The sequence below is a fragment of the Amia ocellicauda genome, unplaced genomic scaffold (assembly GCF_036373705.1).
Source record: "Amia ocellicauda isolate fAmiCal2 unplaced genomic scaffold, fAmiCal2.hap1 HAP1_SCAFFOLD_127, whole genome shotgun sequence".
Taxonomy (NCBI): domain Eukaryota; kingdom Metazoa; phylum Chordata; class Actinopteri; order Amiiformes; family Amiidae; genus Amia; species Amia ocellicauda.
In genome coordinates, this window is record NW_027102692.1 from 127,308 (window position 1) to 150,510 (window position 23,203).

General features: G+C 45.9%; 8 non-coding genes across 8 annotated transcripts; all 8 read right to left on the bottom strand.

The window, feature by feature from the left end:
• Window positions 1-2,004: 2,004 nt before the first annotated feature.
• On the bottom strand, window positions 2,005-2,077 carry trnak-uuu (transfer RNA lysine (anticodon UUU)). Its single transcript has one exon. It is a non-coding gene; the product is annotated as a tRNA-Lys (tRNA).
• A 2,300-nt stretch (window positions 2,078-4,377) lies between these two features.
• trnak-uuu (transfer RNA lysine (anticodon UUU)) lies at window positions 4,378-4,450 on the bottom strand. Its single transcript has one exon. It is a non-coding gene; the product is annotated as a tRNA-Lys (tRNA).
• A 2,303-nt stretch (window positions 4,451-6,753) lies between these two features.
• On the bottom strand, window positions 6,754-6,826 carry trnak-uuu (transfer RNA lysine (anticodon UUU)). The gene has a single exon. It is a non-coding gene; the product is annotated as a tRNA-Lys (tRNA).
• Window positions 6,827-9,129: 2,303 nt separating this feature from the next.
• Window positions 9,130-9,202, bottom strand: trnak-uuu (transfer RNA lysine (anticodon UUU)). Its single transcript has one exon. It is a non-coding gene; the product is annotated as a tRNA-Lys (tRNA).
• Window positions 9,203-13,598: 4,396 nt separating this feature from the next.
• Window positions 13,599-13,671, bottom strand: trnak-uuu (transfer RNA lysine (anticodon UUU)). Its single transcript has one exon. It is a non-coding gene; the product is annotated as a tRNA-Lys (tRNA).
• A 4,372-nt stretch (window positions 13,672-18,043) lies between these two features.
• On the bottom strand, window positions 18,044-18,116 carry trnak-uuu (transfer RNA lysine (anticodon UUU)). Its single transcript has one exon. It is a non-coding gene; the product is annotated as a tRNA-Lys (tRNA).
• A 2,261-nt stretch (window positions 18,117-20,377) lies between these two features.
• Window positions 20,378-20,450, bottom strand: trnak-uuu (transfer RNA lysine (anticodon UUU)). The gene has a single exon. It is a non-coding gene; the product is annotated as a tRNA-Lys (tRNA).
• Window positions 20,451-22,751: 2,301 nt separating this feature from the next.
• Window positions 22,752-22,824, bottom strand: trnak-uuu (transfer RNA lysine (anticodon UUU)). Its single transcript has one exon. It is a non-coding gene; the product is annotated as a tRNA-Lys (tRNA).
• Between the last annotated feature and the right edge of the window lie 379 nt (window positions 22,825-23,203).

Consider the following 23,203-nt stretch of genomic DNA (forward strand, 5'->3'; position numbering starts at 1 on the left):
CTCCGCTCTAACAACTGAGCTACCGAAGGGAAGCTCCTCACCGCCTTTCCCTGGCAGTCTCAGTGGCCGTGCAAAGCCAAGAAGCACCGTGGCTTGGCTCAGTGGTTTTCAACCCGTGTGCCGTGAGGACTACCCAATTGTGTCGTGAGATTTTTATCCCCTCCAAAATATGATGTCATTTTTTTGGGTCAACTTCATACATCTTGTATCAAATCAAACTTATTCAAATTTGTGAAAATGTTACATTCATACATCACCTGTAGAAAGCGTTTCATAACTGAAATGTTGTGTTTGCCGGACTGAACGCACACCTACACTGAGTCGCAGTGCTATCAGTGGTACTGAAAGGCAATTGATTAAGGGGACAGATGGTGAATTCCTTTTCATCTTGAACTCTGCTTGTCCTTGTTCTAAGTTGGACTGGTGAACGAAATCGATTTTATCAATATTATTCAATGTGTTTGTTCTTGCCCTTTTGGTAGGCTTAATTTTTTGATACTGTAACGGAGATGGAGAGGCAGCACCGCCCCTCTCGATTAATATGCGGCCATCTCCGTAGGGGCTGCTGGGAGATAAGAGAAAGGACTGTAAAGAGTGAATTAAGGGCCTGTTCATTGTTATGTATTGATTGTGTACTGTACTGTTGTGTACTGTTGTTGGATGTCTCCTGTTCCTCTAAGTCTCATTTGACTTTGGTTTCCCCCCTCTGCGATGAATAATCGGGCTCTAAATAGCCCCGGCGTTTCTCCTGCAGTTCTTCATTCTTTCCACTGCTAGCGCTGCCTCTGTGAAGGCGGATGGTGCTTGTGAGAAGTCAACAGCGTGTCCACCGAAAAGGGTGTCTGACTCCTGGTTTTGGATCCGGAAGGGTTGATAACAAACCGAAACGGTTACAATACGATACCGCTTAGATTAACTGTGGATATGTATTGTGATCGTGCTCGGCTCAGGTGTGCGTTCAGTCCGCACACAAAACGTTTCGGTCGCGAAACGTCTAATCAAATCGAATAAAACGGCGGGGATAGCATGTTTGATCCGTGTGCTATTGTTTTTCAACAATTCTAATGCCCTTTGTAACGTTTAACCACTGTGTTGAATAGAGCTTGTTATAGGATATTGTGAACTGAACCTACTTTGCTGTGAATTTATATTTACTGCGAATAGTTTATTGTGTCTGGTCTTGGTCTGTCTGCACTAAATAAATGATTTGCATCAAGTAATTATTTAGTTTGTCTGTCTACTTTTTTACCTAACCACTAAAGGCCACTCCTTGCACTTCACACATTTGCCCTTTTAATTACTCCCTTACTGACATACGTTAACATGCAATGTGCGTGTGATAATAGTTTTAGCAGCCTGTTGCCATTCAGGTGAGACAATACCTAGTAAATCCTTTTTTTTTTTCCATGTTGGTGCGCCGCAAAGGTTTTTGGTCTCAGCAAAGTGTGCCGTGGCATTAAAACGCTTGGGAACCACTGGCTTGGCTTGTTGGGCATCCAGGTATGCACTGAGATTACGATCGGCATGATGATTGTCGTTCTCAGGGGAATTGTGTTTCTTTGCTGATCACGTTCTCTGTCGCTTTTTACACAGTTCTTACAAGTGGCACATTGGGGATGAGGAGCAGTGCATGCTGACACGCATAGCTGTGGACTTCTGCATGGTATGGGGCCACAGGTCATTCCAAGTATTTCAAGACGCCAGCAAATGTGTGGACACATTGAGTAGGTTGTGTTGGCCCAACCCTCACAGATTGTGCCAAGTCAAGTAGAGATGCATGTTGTCCTGTTCTAAAGTGACACGTCGTCAACAGCAAAAACATCTCTCAGAGTTCCTGGCTTGACTTGCCTCTGGAAGACAACACTGGCCAGGCTGGATATTTGCCGAAGGAAGCAAAGAGGACAGGACACCTCGCCTAGACTCAACTGCGTATCTCATTGTTCCGAGGAAGGCCGTCCAGGCTTTTCACCATCATGGCCCTCGGTCAACAAGGTCTCAACACTGCGCCCGAACAGGGACTTGAACCCTGGACCCTCAGATTAAAAGTCTGATGCTCTAACAGCTGAGCTACCCGGGCTTCAGTGAAGTGCTTCACAATGTGTTGGCTTCATGATTGATCCAGACCGCTTTCTGGCCGGTTTAGAAAACTGGGCTCAGGGTGAAAAGGGTCACATGCAATACGAGATGTTTGGGCAATGCGAGTTCTCGACAACAAATCCGAATTGCCGGGGTTTTCTCCTTGTCCTCATGCAATTCCAATGGCTTGACATTTGGGAGCTCGTCCAAAACCGACGCCAAACCATAAGCACGGCTTCCTTCGAGACGGAATTGAACCAGCGCCCTAAGGGTGCTCGCTGCCTTAAACCTACAGTCCTCCGCTCTAACAACTGAGCTACCGAAGGGAAGCTCCTCACCGCCTTTCCCTGGCAGTCTCAGTGGCCGTGCAAAGCCAAGAAGCACCGTGGCTTGGCTCAGTGGTTTTCAACCCGTGTGCCGTGAGGACTACCCAATTGTGTCGTGAGATTTTTATCCCCTCCAAAATATGATGTCATTTTTTTGGGTCAACTTCATACATCTTGTATCAAATCAAACTTATTCAAATTTGTGAAAATGTTACATTCATACATCACCTGTAGACAGCGTTTCATAACTGAAATGTTGTGTTTGCCGGACTGAACGCACACCTACACTGAGTCGCAGTGCTATCAGTGGTACTGAAAGGCAATTGATTAAGGGGACAGATGGTGAATTCCTTTTCATCTTGAACTCTGCTTGTCCTTGTTCTAAGTTGGACTGGTGAACGAAATCGATTTTATCAATATTATTCAATGTGTTTGTTCTTGCCCTTTTGGTAGGCTTAATTTTTTGATACTGTAACGGAGATGGAGAGGCAGCACCGCCCCTCTCGATTAATATGCGGCCATCTCCGTAGGGGCTGCTGGGAGATAAGAGAAAGGACTGTAAAGAGTGAATTAAGGGCCTGTTCATTGTTATGTATTGATTGTGTACTGTACCGTTGTGTACTGTTGTTGGATGTCTCCTGTTCCTCTAAGTCTCATTTGACTTTGGTTTCCCCCCTCTGCGATGAATAATCGGGCTCTAAATAGCCCCGGCGTTTCTCCTGCAGTTCTTCGTTCTTTCCACTGCTAGCGCTGCCTCTGTGAAGGCGGATGGTGCTTGTGAGAAGTCAACAGCGTGTCCACCGAAAAGGGTGTCTGACTCCTGGTTTTGGATCCGGAAGGGTTGATAACAAACCGAAACGGTTACAATACGATACCGCTTAGATTAACTGTGGATATGTATTGTGATCGTGCTCGGCTCAGGTGTGCGTTCAGTCCGCACACAAAACGTTTCGGTCGCGAAACGTCTAATCAAATCGAATAAAACGGCGGGGATAGCATGTTTGATCCGTGTGCTATTGTTTTTCAACAATTCTAATGCCCTTTGTAACGTTTAACCACTGTGTTGAATAGAGCTTGTTATAGGATATTGTGAACTGAACCTACTTTGCTGTGAATTTATATTTACTGCGAATAGTTTATTGTGTCTGGTCTTGGTCTGTCTGCACTAAATAAATGATTTGCATCAAGTAATTATTTAGTTTGTCTGTCTACTTTTTTACCTAACCACTAAAGGCCACTCCTTGCACTTCACACATTTGCCCTTTTAATTACTCCCTTACTGACATACGTTAACATGCAATGTGCGTGTGATAATAGTTTTAGCAGCCTGTTGCCATTCAGGTGAGACAATACCTAGTAAATCCTTTTTTTTTTTCCATGTTGGTGCGCCGCAAAGGTTTTTGGTCTCAGCAAAGTGTGCCGTGGCATTAAAACGCTTGGGAACCACTGGCTTGGCTTGTTGGGCATCCAGGTATGCACTGAGATTACGATCGGCATGATGATTGTCGTTCTCAGGGGAATTGTGTTTCTTTGCTGATCACGTTCTCTGTCGCTTTTTACACAGTTCTTACAAGTGGCACATTGGGGATGAGGAGCAGTGCATGCTGACACGCATAGCTGTGGACTTCTGCATGGTATGGGGCCACAGGTGATTCCAAGTATTTCAAGACGCCAGCAAATGTGTGGACACATTGAGTAGGTTGTGTTGGCCCAACCCTCACAGATTGTGCCAAGTCAAGTAGAGATGCATGTTGTCCTGTTCTAAAGTGACACGTCGTCAACAGCAAAAACATCTCTCAGAGTTCCTGGCTTGACTTGCCTCTGGAAGACAACACTGGCCAGGCTGGATATTTGCCGAAGGAAGCAAAGAGGACAGGACACCTCGCCTAGACTCAACTGCGTATCTCATTGTTCCGAGGAAGGCCGTCCAGGCTTTTCACCATCATGGCCCTCGGTCAACAAGGTCTCAACACTGCGCCCGAACAGGGTCTTGAACCCTGGACCCTCAGATTAAAAGTCTGATGCTCTACCGGCTGAGCTACCCGGGCTTCAGTGAAGTGCTTCACAATGTGTTGGCTTCATGATTGTTCCAGACCGCTTTCTGGCCGGTTTAGAAAACTGGGCTCAGGGTGAAAAGGGTCACATGCAATACGAGATGTTTGGGCAATGCGAGTTCTCGACAACAAATCCGAATTGCCGGGGTTTTCTCCTTGTCCTCATGCAATTCCAATGGCTTGACATTTGGGAGCTCGTCCAAAACCGACGCCAAACCATAAGCACGGCTTCCTTCGAGACGGAATTGAACCAGCGCCCTAAGGGTGCCCGCTGCCTTAAACCTACAGTCCTCCGCTCTAACAACTGAGCTACCGAAGGGAAGCTCCTCACCGCCTTTCCCTGGCAGTCTCAGTGGCCGTGCAAAGCCAAGAAGCACCGTGGCTTGGCTCAGTGGTTTTCAACCCGTGTGCCGTGAGGACTACCCAATTGTGTCGTGAGATTTTTATCCCCTCCAAAATATGATGTCATTTTTTTGGGTCAACTTCATACATCTTGTATCAAATCAAACTTATTCAAATTTGTGAAAATGTTACATTCATACATCACCTGTAGACAGCGTTTCATAACTGAAATGTTGTGTTTGCCGGACTGAACGCACACCTACACTGAGTCGCAGTGCTATCAGTGGTACTGAAAGGCAATTGATTAAGGGGACAGATGGTGAATTCCTTTTCATCTTGAACTCTGCTTGTCCTTGTTCTAAGTTGGACTGGTGAACGAAATCGATTTTATCAATATTATTCAATGTGTTTGTTCTTGCCCTTTTGGTAGGCTTAATTTTTTGATACTGTAACGGAGATGGAGAGGCAGCACCGCCCCTCTCGATTAATATGCGGCCATCTCCGTAGGGGCTGCTGGGAGATAAGAGAAAGGACTGTAAAGAGTGAATTAAGGGCCTGTTCATTGTTATGTATTGATTGTGTACTGTACCGTTGTGTACTGTTGTTGGATGTCTCCTGTTCCTCTAAGTCTCATTTGACTTTGGTTTCCCCCCTCTGCGATGAATAATCGGGCTCTAAATAGCCCCGGCGTTTCTCCTGCAGTTCTTCGTTCTTTCCACTGCTAGCGCTGCCTCTGTGAAGGCGGATGGTGCTTGTGAGAAGTCAACAGCGTGTCCACCGAAAAGAGTGTCTGACTCCTGGTTTTGGATCCGGAAGGGTTGATAACAAACCGAAACGGTTACAATACGATACCGCTTAGATTAACTGTGGATATGTATTGTGATCGTGCTCGGCTCAGGTGTGCGTTCAGTCCGCACACAAAACGTTTCGGTCGCGAAACGTCTAATCAAATCGAATAAAACGGCGGGGATAGCATGTTTGATCCGTGTGCTATTGTTTTTCAACAATTCTAATGCCCTTTGTAACGTTTAACCACTGTGTTGAATAGAGCTTGTTATAGGATATTGTGAACTGAACCTACTTTGCTGTGAATTTATATTTACTGCGAATAGTTTATTGTGTCTGGTCTTGGTCTGTCTGCACTAAATAAATGATTTGCATCAAGTAATTATTTAGTTTGTCTGTCTACTTTTTTACCTAACCACTAAAGGCCACTCCTTGCACTTCACACATTTGCCCTTTTAATTACTCCCTTACTGACATACGTTAACATGCAATGTGCGTGTGATAATAGTTTTAGCAGCCTGTTGCCATTCAGGTGAGACAATACCTAGTAAATCCTTTTTTTTTTTCCATGTTGGTGCGCCGCAAAGGTTTTTGGTCTCAGCAAAGTGTGCCGTGGCATTAAAACGCTTGGGAACCACTGGCTTGGCTTGTTGGGCATCCAGGTATGCACTGAGATTACGATCGGCATGATGATTGTCGTTCTCAGGGGAATTGTGTTTCTTTGCTGATCACGTTCTCTGTCGCTTTTTACACAGTTCTTACAAGTGGCACATTGGGGATGAGGAGCAGTGCATGCTGACACGCATAGCTGTGGACTTCTGCATGGTATGGGGCCACAGGTGATTCCAAGTATTTCAAGACGCCAGCAAATGTGTGGACACATTGAGTAGGTTGTGTTGGCCCAACCCTCACAGATTGTGCCAAGTCAAGTAGAGATGCATGTTGTCCTGTTCTAAAGTGACACGTCGTCAACAGCAAAAACATCTCTCAGAGTTCCTGGCTTGACTTGCCTCTGGAAGACAACACTGGCCAGGCTGGATATTTGCCGAAGGAAGCAAAGAGGACAGGACACCTCGCCTAGACTCAACTGCGTATCTCATTGTTTTTCCGAGGAAGGCCGTCCAGGCTTTTCACCATCATGGCCCTCGGTCAACAAGGTCTCAACACTGCGCCCGAACAGGGACTTGAACCCTGGACCCTCAGATTAAAAGTCTGATGCTCTACCGTCTGAGCTACCCGGGCTTCAGTGAAGTGCTTCACAATGTGTTGGCTTCATGATTGTTCCAGACCGCTTTCTGGCCGGTTTAGAAAACTGGGCTCAGGGTGAAAAGGGTCACATGCAATACGAGATGTTTGGGCAATGCGAGTTCTCGACAACAAATCCGAATTGCCGGGGTTTTCTCCTTGTCCTCATGCAATTCCAATGGCTTGACATTTGGGAGCTCGTCCAAAACCGACGCCAAACCATAAGCACGGCTTCCTTCGAGACGGAATTGAACCAGCGCCCTAAGGGTGCCCGCTGCCTTAAACCTACAGTCCTCCGCTCTAACAACTGAGCTACCGAAGGGAAGCTCCTCACCGCCTTTCCCTGGCAGTCTCAGTGGCCATGCAAAGCCAAGAAGCACCGTGGCTTGGCTCAGTGGTTTTCAACCCGTGTGCCGTGAGGACTACCCAATTGTGTCGTGAGATTTTTATCCCCTCCAAAATATGATGTCATTTTTTTGGGTCAACTTCATACATCTTGTATCAAATCAAACTTATTCAAATTTGTGAAAATGTTACATTCATACATCACCTGTAGACAGCGTTTCATAACTGAAATGTTGTGTTTGCCGGACTGAACGCACACCTACACTGAGTCGCAGTGCTATCAGTGGTACTGAAAGGCAATTGATTAAGGGGACAGATGGTGAATTCCTTTTCATCTTGAACTCTGCTTGTCCTTGTTCTAAGTTGGACTGGTGAACGAAATCGATTTTATCAATATTATTCAATGTGTTTGTTCTTGCCCTTTTGGTAGGCTTAATTTTTTGATACTGTAACGGAGATGGAGAGGCAGCACCGCCCCTCTCGATTAATATGCGGCCATCTCCGTAGGGGCTGCTGGGAGATAAGAGAAAGGACTGTAAAGAGTGAATTAAGGGCCTGTTCATTGTTATGTATTGATTGTGTACTGTACCGTTGTGTACTGTTGTTGGATGTCTCCTGTTCCTCTAAGTCTCATTTGACTTTGGTTTCCCCCCTCTGCGATGAATAATCGGGCTCTAAATAGCCCCGGCGTTTCTCCTGCAGTTCTTCGTTCTTTCCACTGCTAGCGCTGCCTCTGTGAAGGCGGATGGTGCTTGTGAGAAGTCAACAGCGTGTCCACCGAAAAGGGTGTCTGACTCCTGGTTTTGGATCCGGAAGGGTTGATAACAAACCGAAACGGTTACAATACGATACCGCTTAGATTAACTGTGGATATGTATTGTGATCGTGCTCGGCTCAGGTGTGCGTTCAGTCCGCACACAAAACGTTTCGGTCGCGAAACGTCTAATCAAATCGAATAAAACGGCGGGGATAGCATGTTTGATCCGTGTGCTATTGTTTTTCAACAATTCTAATGCCCTTTGTAACGTTTAACCACTGTGTTGAATAGAGCTTGTTATAGGATATTGTGAACTGAACCTACTTTGCTGTGAATTTATATTTACTGCGAATAGTTTATTGTGTCTGGTCTTGGTCTGTCTGCACTAAATAAATGATTTGCATCAAGTAATTATTTAGTTTGTCTGTCTACTTTTTTACCTAACCACTAAAGGCCACTCCTTGCACTTCACACATTTGCCCTTTTAATTACTCCCTTACTGACATACGTTAACATGCAATGTGCGTGTGATAATAGTTTTAGCAGCCTGTTGCCATTCAGGTGAGACAATACCTAGTAAATCCTTTTTTTTTTTCCATGTTGGTGCGCCGCAAAGGTTTTTGGTCTCAGCAAAGTGTGCCGTGGCATTAAAACGCTTGGGAACCACTGGCTTGGCTTGTTGGGCATCCAGGTATGCACTGAGATTACGATCGGCATGATGATTGTCGTTCTCAGGGGAATTGTGTTTCTTTGCTGATCACGTTCTCTGTCGCTTTTTACACAGTTCTTACAAGTGGCACATTGGGGATGAGGAGCAGTGCATGCTGACACGCATAGCTGTGGACTTCTGCATGGTATGGGGCCACAGGTGATTCCAAGTATTTCAAGACGCCAGCAAATGTGTGGACACATTGAGTAGGTTGTGTTGGCCCAACCCTCACAGATTGTGCCAAGTCAAGTAGAGATGCATGTTGTCCTGTTCTAAAGTGACACGTCGTCAACAGCAAAAACATCTCTCAGAGTTCCTGGCTTGACTTGCCTCTGGAAGACAACACTGGCCAGGCTGGATATTTGCCGAAGGAAGCAAAGAGGACAGGACACCTCGCCTAGACTCAACTGCGTATCTCATTGTTTTTCCGAGGAAGGCCGTCCAGGCTTTTCACCATCATGGCCCTCGGTCAACAAGGTCTCAACACTGCGCCCGAACAGGGACTTGAACCCTGGACCCTCAGATTAAAAGTCTGATGCTCTACCGTCTGAGCTACCCGGGCTTCAGTGAAGTGCTTCACAATGTGTTGGCTTCATGATTGTTCCAGACCGCTTTCTGGCCGGTTTAGAAAACTGGGCTCAGGGTGAAAAGGGTCACATGCAATACGAGATGTTTGGGCAATGCGAGTTCTCGACAACAAATCCGAATTGCAGGGGTTTTCTCCTTGTCCTCATGCAATTCCAATGGCTTGACATTTGGGAGCTCGTCCAAAACCGACGCCAAACCATAAGCACGGCTTCCTTCGAGACGGAATTGAACCAGCGCCCTAAGGGTGCCCGCTGCCTTAAACCTACAGTCCTCCGCTCTAACAACTGAGCTACCGAAGGGAAGCTCCTCACCGCCTTTCCCTGGCAGTCTCAGTGGCCGTGCAAAGCCAAGAAGCACCGTGGCTTGGCTCAGTGGTTTTCAACCCGTGTGCCGTGAGGACTACCCAATTGTGTCGTGAGATTTTTATCCCCTCCAAAATATGATGTCATTTTTTTGGGTCAACTTCATACATCTTGTATCAAATCAAACTTATTCAAATTTGTGAAAATGTTACATTCATACATCACCTGTAGACAGCGTTTCATAACTGAAATGTTGTGTTTGCCGGACTGAACGCACACCTACACTGAGTCGCAGTGCTATCAGTGGTACTGAAAGGCAATTGATTAAGGGGACAGATGGTGAATTCCTTTTCATCTTGAACTCTGCTTGTCCTTGTTCTAAGTTGGACTGGTGAACGAAATCGATTTTATCAATATTATTCAATGTGTTTGTTCTTGCCCTTTTGGTAGGCTTAATTTTTTGATACTGTAACGGAGATGGAGAGGCAGCACCGCCCCTCTCGATTAATATGCGGCCATCTCCGTAGGGGCTGCTGGGAGATAAGAGAAAGGACTGTAAAGAGTGAATTAAGGGCCTGTTCATTGTTATGTATTGATTGTGTACTGTACCGTTGTGTACTGTTGTTGGATGTCTCCTGTTCCTCTAAGTCTCATTTGACTTTGGTTTCCCCCCTCTGCGATGAATAATCGGGCTCTAAATAGCCCCGGCGTTTCTCCTGCAGTTCTTCGTTCTTTCCACTGCTAGCGCTGCCTCTGTGAAGGCGGATGGTGCTTGTGAGAAGTCAACAGCGTGTCCACCGAAAAGGGTGTCTGACTCCTGGTTTTGGATCCGGAAGGGTTGATAACGAACCGAAACGGTTACATTACGATACCGCTTAGATTAACTGTGGATATGTATTGTGATCGTGCTCGGCTCAGGTGTGCGTTCAGTCCGCACACAAAACGTTTCGGTCGCGAAACGTCTAATCAAATCGAATAAAACGGCGGGGATAGCATGTTTGATCCGTGTGCTATTGTTTTTCAACAATTCTAATGCCCTTTGTAACGTTTAACCACTGTGTTGAATAGAGCTTGTTATAGGATATTGTGAACTGAACCTACTTTGCTGTGAATTTATATTTACTGCGAATAGTTTATTGTGTCTGGTCTTGGTCTGTCTGCACTAAATAAATGATTTGCATCAAGTAATTATTTAGTTTGTCTGTCTACTTTTTTACCTAACCACTAAAGGCCACTCCTTGCACTTCACACATTTGCCCTTTTAATTACTCCCTTACTGACATACGTTAACATGCAATGTGCGTGTGATAATAGTTTTAGCAGCCTGTTGCCATTCAGGTGAGACAATACCTAGTAAATCCTTTTTTTTTTTCCATGTTGGTGCGCCGCAAAGGTTTTTGGTCTCAGCAAAGTGTGCCGTGGCATTAAAACGCTTGGGAACCACTGGCTTGGCTTGTTGGGCATCCAGGTATGCACTGAGATTACGATCGGCATGATGATTGTCGTTCTCAGGGGAATTGTGTTTCTTTGCTGATCACGTTCTCTGTCGCTTTTTACACAGTTCTTACAAGTGGCACATTGGGGATGAGGAGCAGTGCATGCTGACACGCATAGCTGTGGACTTCTGCATGGTATGGGGCCACAGGTCATTCCAAGTATTTCAAGACGCCAGCAAATGTGTGGACACATTGAGTAGGTTGTGTTGGCCCAACCCTCACAGATTGTGCCAAGTCAAGTAGAGATGCATGTTGTCCTGTTCTAAAGTGACACGTCGTCAACAGCAAAAACATCTCTCAGAGTTCCTGGCTTGACTTGCCTCTGGCCGGTTTATAAAACTGGGCTCAGGGTGAAAAGGGTCACATGCAATACGAGATGTTTGGGCAATGCGAGTTCTCGACAACAAATCCGAATTGCCGGGGTTTTCTCCTTGTCCTCATGCAATTCCAATGGCTTGACATTTGGGAGCTCGTCCAAAACCGACGCCAAACCATAAGCACGACTTCCTTCGAGACGGAATTGAACCAGCGCCCTAAGGGTGCCCGCTGCCTTAAACCTACAGTCCTCCGCTCTAACAACTGAGCTACCGAAGGGAAGCTCCTCACCGCCTTTCCCTGGCAGTCTCAGTGGCCGTGCAAAGCCAAGAAGCACCGTGGCTTGGCTCAGTGGTTTTCAACCCGTGTGCCGTGAGGACTACCCAATTGTGTCGTGAGATTTTTATCCCCTCCAAAATATGATGTCATTTTTTTGGGTCAACTTCATAAATCTTGTATCAAATCAAACTTATTCAAATTTGTGAAAATGTTACATTCATACATCACCTTTAGAAAGCGTTTCATAACTGAAATGTTGTGTTTGCCGGACTGAACGCACACCTACACTGAGTCGCAGTGCTATCAGTGGTACTGAAAGGCAATTGATTAAGGGGACAGATGGTGAATTCCTTTTCATCTTGAACTCTGCTTGTCCTTGTTCTAAGTTGGACTGGTGAACGAAATCGATTTTATCAATATTATTCAATGTGTTTGTTCTTGCCCTTTTGGTAGGCTTAATTTTTTGATACTGTAACGGAGATGGAGAGGCAGCACCGCCCCTCTCGATTAATATGCGGCCATCTCCGTAGGGGCTGCTGGGAGATAAGAGAAAGGACTGTAAAGAGTGAATTAAGGGCCTGTTCATTGTTATGTATTGATTGTGTACTGTACCGTTGTGTACTGTTGTTGGATGTCTCCTGTTCCTCTAAGTCTCATTTGACTTTGGTTTCCCCCCTCTGCGATGAATAATCGGGCTCTAAATAGCCCCGGCGTTTCTCCTGCAGTTCTTCGTTCTTTCCACTGCTAGCGCTGCCTCTGTGAAGGCGGATGGTGCTTGTGAGAAGTCAACAGCGTGTCCACCGAAAAGGGTGTCTGACTCCTGGTTTTGGATCCGGAAGGGTTGATAACAAACCGAAACGGTTACAATACGATACCGCTTAGATTAACTGTGGATATGTATTGTGATCGTGCTCGGCTCAGGTGTGCGTTCAGTCCGCACACAAAACGTTTCGGTCGCGAAACGTCTAATCAAATCGAATAAAACGGCGGGGATAGCATGTTTGATCCGTGTGCTATTGTTTTTCAACAATTCTAATGCCCTTTGTAACGTTTAACCACTGTGTTGAATAGAGCTTGTTATAGGATATTGTGAACTGAACCTACTTTGCTGTGAATTTATATTTACTGCGAATAGTTTATTGTGTCTGGTCTTGGTCTGTCTGCACTAAATAAATGATTTGCATCAAGTAATTATTTAGTTTGTCTGTCTACTTTTTTACCTAACCACTAAAGGCCACTCCTTGCACTTCACACATTTGCCCTTTTAATTACTCCCTTACTGACATACGTTAACATGCAATGTGCGTGTGATAATAGTTTTAGCAGCCTGTTGCCATTCAGGTGAGACAATACCTAGTAAATCCTTTTTTTTTTTCCATGTTGGTGCGCCGCAAAGGTTTTTGGTCTCAGCAAAGTGTGCCGTGGCATTAAAACGCTTGGGAACCACTGGCTTGGCTTGTTGGGCATCCAGGTATGCACTGAGATTACGATCGGCATGATGATTGTCGTTCTCAGGGGAATTGTGTTTCTTTGCTGATCACGTTCTCTGTCGCTTTTTACACAGTTCTTACAAGTGGCACATTGGGGATGAGGAGCAGTGCATGCTGACACGCATAGCTGTGGACTTCTGCATGGTATGGGGCCACAGGTGATTCCAAGTATTTCAAGACGCCAGCAAATGTGTGGACACATTGAGTAGGTTGTGTTGGCCCAACCCTCACAGATTGTGCCAAGTCAAGTAGAGATGCATGTTGTCCTGTTCTAAAGTGACACGTCGTCAACAGCAAAAACATCTCTCAGAGTTCCTGGCTTGACTTGCCTCTGGAAGACAACACTGGCCAGGCTGGATATTTGCCGAAGGAAGCAAAGAGGACAGGACACCTCGCCTAGACTCAACTGCGTATCTCATTGTTTTTCCGAGGAAGGCCGTCCAGGCTTTTCACCATCATGGCCCTCGGTCAACAAGGTCTCAACACTGCGCCCGAACAGGGACTTGAACCCTGGACCCTCAGATTAAAAGTCTGATGCTCTACCGTCTGAGCTACCCGGGCTTCAGTGAAGTGCTTCACAATGTGTTGGCTTCATGATTGTTCCAGACCGCTTTCTGGCCGGTTTAGAAAACTGGGCTCAGGGTGAAAAGGGTCACATGCAATACGAGATGTTTGGGCAATGCGAGTTCTCGACAACAAATCCGAATTGCAGGGGTTTTCTCCTTGTCCTCATGCAATTCCAATGGCTTGACATTTGGGAGCTCGTCCAAAACCGACGCCAAACCATAAGCACGGCTTCCTTCGAGACGGAATTGAACCAGCGCCCTAAGGGTGCCCGCTGCCTTAAACCTACAGTCCTCCGCTCTAACAACTGAGCTACCGAAGGGAAGCTCCTCACCGCCTTTCCCTGGCAGTCTCAGTGGCCGTGCAAAGCCAAGAAGCACCGTGGCTTGGCTCAGTGGTTTTCAACCCGTGTGCCGTGAGGACTACCCAATTGTGTCGTGAGATTTTTATCCCCTCCAAAATATGATGTCATTTTTTTGGGTCAACTTCATACATCTTGTATCAAATCAAACTTATTCAAATTTGTGAAAATGTTACATTCATACATCACCTGTAGACAGCGTTTCATAACTGAAATGTTGTGTTTGCCGGACTGAACGCACACCTACACTGAGTCGCAGTGCTATTGAAAGGCAATTGATTAAGGGGACAGATGGTGAATTCCTTTTCATCTTGAACTCTGCTTGTCCTTGTTCTAAGTTGGACTGGTGAACGAAATCGATTTTATCAATATTATTCAATGTGTTTGTTCTTGCCCTTTTGGTAGGCTTAATTTTTTGATACTGTAACGGAGATGGAGAGGCAGCACCGCCCCTCTCCATTAATATGCGGCCATCTCCGTAGGGGCTGCTGGGAGATAAGAGAAAGGACTGTAAAGAGTGAATTAAGGGCCTGTTCATTGTTATGTATTGATTGTGTACTGTACCGTTGTGTACTGTTGTTGGATGTCTCCTGTTCCTCTAAGTCTCATTTGACTTTGGTTTCCCCCCTCTGCGATGAATAATCGGGCTCTAAATAGCCCCGGCGTTTCTCCTGCAGTTCTTCGTTCTTTCCACTGCTAGCGCTGCCTCTGTGAAGGCGGATGGTGCTTGTGAGAAGTCAACAGCGTGTCCACCGAAAAGGGTGTCTGACTCCTGGTTTTGGATCCGGAAGGGTTGATAACGAACCGAAACGGTTACATTATGATACCGCTTAGATTAACTGTGGATATGTATTGTGATCGTGCTCGGCTCAGGTGTGCGTTCAGTCCGCACACAAAACGTTTCGGTCGCGAAACGTCTAATCAAATCGAATAAAACGGCGGGGATAGCATGTTTGATCCGTGTGCTATTGTTTTTCAACAATTCTAATGCCCTTTGTAACGTTTAACCACTGTGTTGAATAGAGCTTGTTATAGGATATTGTGAACTGAACCTACTTTGCTGTGAATTTATATTTACTGCGAATAGTTTATTGTGTCTGGTCTTGGTCTGTCTGCACTAAATAAATGATTTGCATCAAGTAATTATTTAGTTTGTCTGTCTACTTTTTTACCTAACCACTAAAGGCCACTCCTTGCACTTCACACATTTGCCCTTTTAATTACTCCCTTACTGACATACGTTAACATGCAATGTGCGTGTGATAATAGTTTTAGCAGCCTGTTGCCATTCAGGTGAGACAATACCTAGTAAATCCTTTTTTTTTTTCCATGTTGGTGCGCCGCAAAGGTTTTTGGTCTCAGCAAAGTGTGCCGTGGCATTAAAACGCTTGGGAACCACTGGCTTGGCTTGTTGGGCATCCAGGTATGCACTGAGATTACGATCGGCATGATGATTGTCGTTCTCAGGGGAATTGTGTTTCTTTGCTGATCACGTTCTCTGTCGCTTTTTACACAGTTCTTACAAGTGGCACATTGGGGATGAGGAGCAGTGCATGCTGACACGCATAGCTGTGGACTTCTGCATGGTATGGGGCCACAGGTCATTCCAAGTATTTCAAGACGCCAGCAAATGTGTGGACACATTGAGTAGGTTGTGTTGGCCCAACCCTCACAGATTGTGCCAAGTCAAGTAGAGATGCATGTTGTCCTGTTCTAAAGTGACACGTCGTCAACAGCAAAAACATCTCTCAGAGTTCCTGGCTTGACTTGCCTCTGGCCGGTTTATAAAACTGGGCTCAGGGTGAAAAGGGTCACATGCAATACGAGATGTTTGGGCAATGCGAGTTCTCGACAACAAATCCGAATTGCCGGGGTTTTCTCCTTGTCCTCATGCAATTCCAATGGCTTGACATTTGGGAGCTCGTCCAAAACCGACGCCAAACCATAAGCACGACTTCCTTCGAGACGGAATTGAACCAGCGCCCTAAGGGTGCCCGCTGCCTTAAACCTACAGTCCTCCGCTCTAACAACTGAGCTACCGAAGGGAAGCTCCTCACCGCCTTTCCCTGGCAGTCTCAGTGGCCGTGCAAAGCCAAGAAGCACCGTGGCTTGGCTCAGTGGTTTTCAACCCGTGTGCCGTGAGGACTACCCAATTGTGTCGTGAGATTTTTATCCCCTCCAAAATATGATGTCATTTTTTTGGGTCAACTTCATAAATCTTGTATCAAATCAAACTTATTCAAATTTGTGAAAATGTTACATTCATACATCACCTGTAGAAAGCGTTTCATAACTGAAATGTTGTGTTTGCCGGACTGAACGCACACCTACACTGAGTCGCAGTGCTATCAGTGGTACTGAAAGGCAATTGATTAAGGGGACAGATGGTGAATTCCTTTTCATCTTGAACTCTGCTTGTCCTTGTTCTAAGTTGGACTGGTGAACGAAATCGATTTTATCAATATTATTCAATGTGTTTGTTCTTGCCCTTTTGGTAGGCTTAATTTTTTGATACTGTAACGGAGATGGAGAGGCAGCACCGCCCCTCTCGATTAATATGCGGCCATCTCCGTAGGGGCTGCTGGGAGATAAGAGAAAGGACTGTAAAGAGTGAATTAAGGGCCTGTTCATTGTTATGTATTGATTGTGTACTGTACCGTTGTGTACTGTTGTTGGATGTCTCCTGTTCCTCTAAGTCTCATTTGACTTTGGTTTCCCCCCTCTGCGATGAATAATCGGGCTCTAAATAGCCCCGGCGTTTCTCCTGCAGTTCTTCGTTCTTTCCACTGCTAGCGCTGCCTCTGTGAAGGCGGATGGTGCTTGTGAGAAGTCAACAGCGTGTCCACCGAAAAGGGTGTCTGACTCCTGGTTTTGGATCCGGAAGGGTTGATAACAAACCGAAACGGTTACAATACGATACCGCTTAGATTAACTGTGGATATGTATTGTGATCGTGCTCGGCTCAGGTATGCGTTCAGTCCGCACACAAAACGTTTCGGTCGCGAAACGTCTAATCAAATCGAATAAAACGGCGGGGATAGCATGTTTGATCCGTGTGCTATTGTTTTTCAACAATTCTAATGCCCTTTGTAACGTTTAACCACTGTGTTGAATAGAGCTTGTTATAGGATATTGTGAACTGAACCTACTTTGCTGTGAATTTATATTTACTGCGAATAGTTTATTGTGTCTGGTCTTGGTCTGTCTGCACTAAATAAATGATTTGCATCAAGTAATTATTTAGTTTGTCTGTCTACTTTTTTACCTAACCACTAAAGGCCACTCCTTGCACTTCACACATTTGCCCTTTTAATTACTCCCTTACTGACATACGTTAACATGCAATGTGCGTGTGATAATAGTTTTAGCAGCCTGTTGCCATTCAGGTGAGACAATACCTAGTAAATCCTTTTTTTTTTTCCATGTTGGTGCACCGCAAAGGTTTTTGGTCTCAGCAAAGTGTGCCGTGGCAATAAAACGCTTGTGAACCACTGGCTTGGCTTGTTGGGCATCCAGGTATGCACTGAGATTACGATCGGCATGATGATTGTCGTTCTCAGGGGAATTGTGTTTCTTTGCTGATCACGTTCTCTGTCGCTTTTTACACAGTTCTTACAAGTGGCACATTGGGGATGAGGAGCAGTGCATAGCTGTGGACTTCTGCATGGTATGGGGCCACAGGTCATTCCAAGTATTTCAAGACGCCAGCAAATGTGTGGACACATTGAGTAGGTTGTGTTGGCCCAACCCTCACAGATTGTGCCAAGTCAAGTAGAGATGCATGTTGTCCTGTTCTAAAGTGACACGTCGTCAACAGCAAAAACATCTCTCAGAGTTCCTGGCTTGACTTGCCTCTGGAAGACAACACTGGCCAGGCTGGATATTTGCCGAAGGAAGCAAAGAGGACAGGACACCTCGCCTAGACTCAACTGCGTATCTCATTGTTCCAAGGAAGGCCGTCCAGGCTTTTCACCATCATGGCCCTCGGTCAACAAGGTCTCAACACTGCGCCCAAACAGGGACTTGAACCCTGGACCCTCAGATTAAAAGTCTGATGCTCTACCGGCTGAGCTACCCGGGCTTCAGTGAAGTGCTTCACAATGTGTTGGCTTCATGATTGATCCAGACCGCTTTCTGGCCGGTTTAGAAAACTGGGCTCAGGGTGAAAAGGGTCACATGCAATACGAGATGTTTGGGCAATGCGAGTTCTCGACAACAAATCCGAATTGCCGGGGTTTTCTCCTTGTCCTCATGCAATTCCAATGGCTTGACATTTGGGAGCTCGTCCAAAACCGACGCCAAACCATAAGCACGACTTCCTTCGAGACGGAATTGAACCAGCGCCATAAGGGTGCCCGCTGCCTTAAACCTACAGTCCTCCGCTCTAACAACTGAGCTACCGAAGGGAAGCTCCTCACCGCCTTTCCCTGGCAGCCTCAGTGGCCGTGCAAAGCCAAGAAGCACCGTGGCTTGGCTCAGTGGTTTTCAACCCGTGTGCCGTGAGGACTACCCAATTGTGTCGTGAGATTTTTATCCCCTCCAAAATATGATGTCATTTTTTTGGGTCAACTTCATAAATCTTGTATCAAATCAAACTTATTCAAATTTGTGAAAATGTTACATTCATACATCACCTGTAGAAAGCGTTTCATAACTGAAATGTTGTGTTTGCCGGACTGAACGCACACCTACACTGAGTCGCAGTGCTATCAGTGGTACTGAAAGGCAATTGATTAAGGGGACAGATGGTGAATTCCTTTTCATCTTGAACTCTGCTTGTCCTTGTTCTAAGTTGGACTGGTGAACGAAATCGATTTTATCAATATTATTCAATGTGTTTGTTCTTGCCCTTTTGGTAGGCTTAATTTTTTGATACTGTAACGGAGATGGAGAGGCAGCACCGCCCCTCTCGATTAATATGCGGCTATCTCCGTAGGGGCTGCTGGGAGATAAGAGAAAGGACTGTAAAGAGTGAATTAAGGGCCTGTTCATTGTTATGTATTGATTGTGTACTGTACCGTTGTGTACTGTTGTTGGATGTCTCCTGTTCCTCTAAGTCTCATTTGGCGTTGGTTTCCCCCCTCTGCGATGAATAATCGGGCTCCAAATAGCCCCGGCGTTTCTCCTGCAGTTCTTCGTTCTTTCCACTGCTAGCGCTGCCTCTGTGAAGGCGGATGGTGCTTGTGAGAAGTCAACAGCGTGTCCACCGAAAAGGGTGTCTGACTCCTGGTTTTGGATCCGGAAGGGTTGATAACAAACCGAAACGGTTACAATACGATACCGCTTAGATTAACTGTGGATATGTATTGTGATCGTGCTCGGCTCAGGTGTGCGTTCAGTCCTCACACAAAACGGCGGGGATAGCATGTTTGATCCGTGTGCTATTGTTTTTCAACAATTGTAATGCCCTTTGTAACGTTTAACCAGTGTGTTGAATAGAGCTTGTTATAGGATATTGTGAACTGAACCTATTTTGCTGTGAATTTAAATTTACTGCGAATAGTTTATTTTGTCTGGTCTTGGTCTGTCTGCACTAAATAAATGATTTGCATCAAGTAATTATTTAGTTTGTCTGTCTACTTTTTTACCTAACCACTATAGGCCACTCCTTGCACTTCACGCATTTGCCCTTTTAATTACTCCCTTACTGACATACTTTAACATGCAATGTGCATGTGATAATAGTTTTAGCAGCCTGTTGCCATTCAGGTGAGACAATTCCTAGAAAATCCTTTTTTTTTTCCATGTTGGTGCGCCGCAAAGGTTTTTGGAATCAGCAAAGTGTGCCGTGGCATTAAAACGCTTGGGAACCACTGGCTTGGCTTGTTGGGCATCCAGGTATGCACTGAGATTACGATCGGCACGATGACTGTCGTTCTCAGGGGAATTGTGTTTGTTTGCTGATCACGTTCTCTGTCGCTTTTTACACAGTTCTTACAAGTGGCACATTGGGGATGAGGAGCAGTGCATACTGACACGCATAGCTGTGGACTTCTGCATGGGATTGGGACACAGGTCATTCCAAGTATTTCAAGACGCCAGCAAATATGTGGACACATTGAGTAGGTTGTGTTGGCCCAACCCTCACAGATTGTGCCAAGTCAAGTAGAGATGCATGTTGTCCTGTTCTAAAGTGACACGTCGTCAACAGCAAAAATATCTCTCAGAGTTCCTGGCTTGACTTGCCTCTGGAAGACAACACTTGCCAGGCTGGATATTTGCCGAAGGAAGCAAAGAGGACAGGACACCTCGCCTTGACGCAACTGCGTATCTCATTGTCCCGAGGAAGGCCGTCCAGGCTTTTCACCATCATGGCCCTCGGTCAACAAGGTCTCAACACTGAGCCCGAACAGGGACTTGAACCCTGGACCCTCAGATTAAAAGTCTGATGCTCTACCGGCTGAGCTACCCGGGCTTCAGTGATGTGCTTCACAATGTGTTGGCTTCATGATTGTTCCAGACCGCTTTCTGGCCGGTTTAGAAAACTGGGCTCAGGGTGAAAAGGGTCACATGCAATACGAGATGTTTGGGCAATGCGAGTTCTCGACAACAAATCCGAATTGCCGGGGTTTTCTCCTTGTCCTCATGCAATTCCAATGGCTTGACATTTGGGAGCTCGTCCAAAACCGACGCCAAACCATAAGCACGGCTTCCTTCGAGACGGAATTGAACCAGCGCCCTAAGGGTGCCCGCTGCCTTAAACCTACAGTCCTCCGCTCTAGCAACTGAGCTACCGAAGGGAAGCTCCTCACCGCCTTTCCCTGGCAGTCTCAGTGGCCATGCAAAGCCAAGAAGCACCGTGGCTTGGCTCAGTGGTTTTCAACCCGTGTGCCGTGAGGACTACCCAATTGTGTCGTGAGATTTTTATCCCCTCCAAAATATGATGTCATTTTTTTGGGTCAACTTCATAAATCTTGTATCAAATCAAACTTATTCAAATTTGTGAAAATGTTACATTCATACATCACCTGTAGAAAGCGTTTCATAACTGAAATGTTGTGTTTGCCGGACTGAACGCACACCTACACTGAGTCGCAGTGCTATCAGTGGTACTGAAAGGCAATTGATTAAGGGGACAGATGGTGAATTCCTTTTCATCTTGAACTCTGCTTGTCCTTGTTCTAAGTTGGACTGGTGAACGAAATCGATTTTATCAATATTATTCAATGTGTTTGTTCTTGCCCTTTTGGTAGGCTTAATTTTTTGATACTGTAACGGAGATGGAGAGGCAGCACCGCCCCTCTCGATTAATATGCGGCCATCTCCGTAGGGGCTGCTGGGAGATAAGAGAAAGGACTGTAAAGAGTGAATTAAGGGCCTGTTCATTGTTATGTATTGATTGTGTACTGTACCGTTGTGTACTGTTGTTGGATGTCTCCTGTTCCTCTAAGTCTCATTTGACTTTGGTTTCCCCCCTCTGCGATGAATAATCGGGCTCTAAATAGCCCCGGCGTTTCTCCTGCAGTTCTTCGTTCTTTCCACTGCTAGCGCTGCCTCTGTGAAGGCGGAAGGTGCTTGTGAGAAGTCAACAGCGTGTCCACCGAAAAGGGTGTCTGACTCCTGGTTTTGGATCCGGAAGGGTTGATAACAAACCGAAACGGTTACAATACGATACCGCTTAGATTAACTGTGGATATGTATTGTGATCGTGCTCAGCTCAGGTGTGCGTTCAGTCCGCACACAAAACGTTTCGGTCGCGAAACGTCTAATCAAATCGAATAAAACGGCGGGGATAGCATGTTTGATCCGTGTGCTATTGTTTTCAACAATTCTAATGCCCTTTGTAACGTTTAACCACTGTGTTGAATAGAGCTTGTTATAGGATATTGTGAACTGAACCTACTTTGCTGTGAATTTATATTTACTGCGAATAGTTTATTGTGTCTGGTCTTGGTCTGTCTGCACTAAATAAATGATTTGCATCAAGTAATTATTTAGTTTGTCTGTCTACTTTTTTACCTAACCACTAAAGGCCACTCCTTGCACTTCACACATTTGCCCTTTTAATTACTCCCTTACTGACATACGTTAACATGCAATGTGCGTGTGATAATAGTTTTAGCAGCCTGTTGCCATTCAGGTGAGACAATACCTAGTAAATCCTTTTTTTTTTTCCATGTTGGTGCGCCGCAAAGGTTTTTGGTCTCAGCAAAGTGTGCCGTGGCATTAAAACGCTTGGGAACCACTGGCTTGGCTTGTTGGGCATCCAGGTATGCACTGAGATTACGATCGGCATGATGATTGTCGTTCTCAGGGGAATTGTGTTTCTTTGCTGATCACGTTCTCTGTCGCTTTTTACACAGTTCTTACAAGTGGCACATTGGGGATGAGGAGCAGTGCATGCTGACACGCATAGCTGTGGACTTCTGCATGGTATGGGGCCACAGGTCATTCCAAGTATTTCAAGACGCCAGCAAATGTGTGGACACATTGAGTAGGTTGTGTTGGCCCAACCCTCACAGATTGTGCCAAGTCAAGTAGAGATGCATGTTGTCCTGTTCTAAAGTGACACGTGTCAACAGCAAAAACATCTCTCAGAGTTCCTGGCTTGACTTGCCTCTGGAAGACAACACTGGCCAGGCTGGATATTTGTCGAAGGAAGCAAAGAGGACAGGACACCTCACCTAGACTCAACTGCGTATCTCATTGTTTTTCCGAGGAAGGCCGTCCAGGCTTTTCACCATCATGGCCCTCGGTCAACAAGGTCTCAACACTGCGCCCGAACAGGGACTTGAACCCTGGACCCTCAGATTAAAAGTCTGATGCTCTACCGGCTGAGCTACCCAGGCTTCAGTGAAGTGCTTCACAATGTGTTGGCTTCATGATTGTTCCAGACCGCTTTCTGGCCGGTTTAGAAAACTGGGCTCAGGGTGAAAAGGGTCACATGCAATACGAGATGTTTGGGCAATGCGAGTTCTCGACAACAAATCCGAATTGCCGGGGTTTTCTCCTTGTCCTCATGCAATTCCAATGGCTTGACATTTGGGAGCTCGTCCAAAACCGACGCCAAACCATAAGCACGACTTCTTTCGAGACGGAATTGAACCAGCGCCCTAAGGGTGCCCGCTGCCTTAAACCTACAGTCCTCCGCTCTAACAACTGAGCTACCGAAGGGAAGCTCCTCACCGCCTTTCCCTGGCAGTCTCAGTGGCCGTGCAAAGCCAAGAA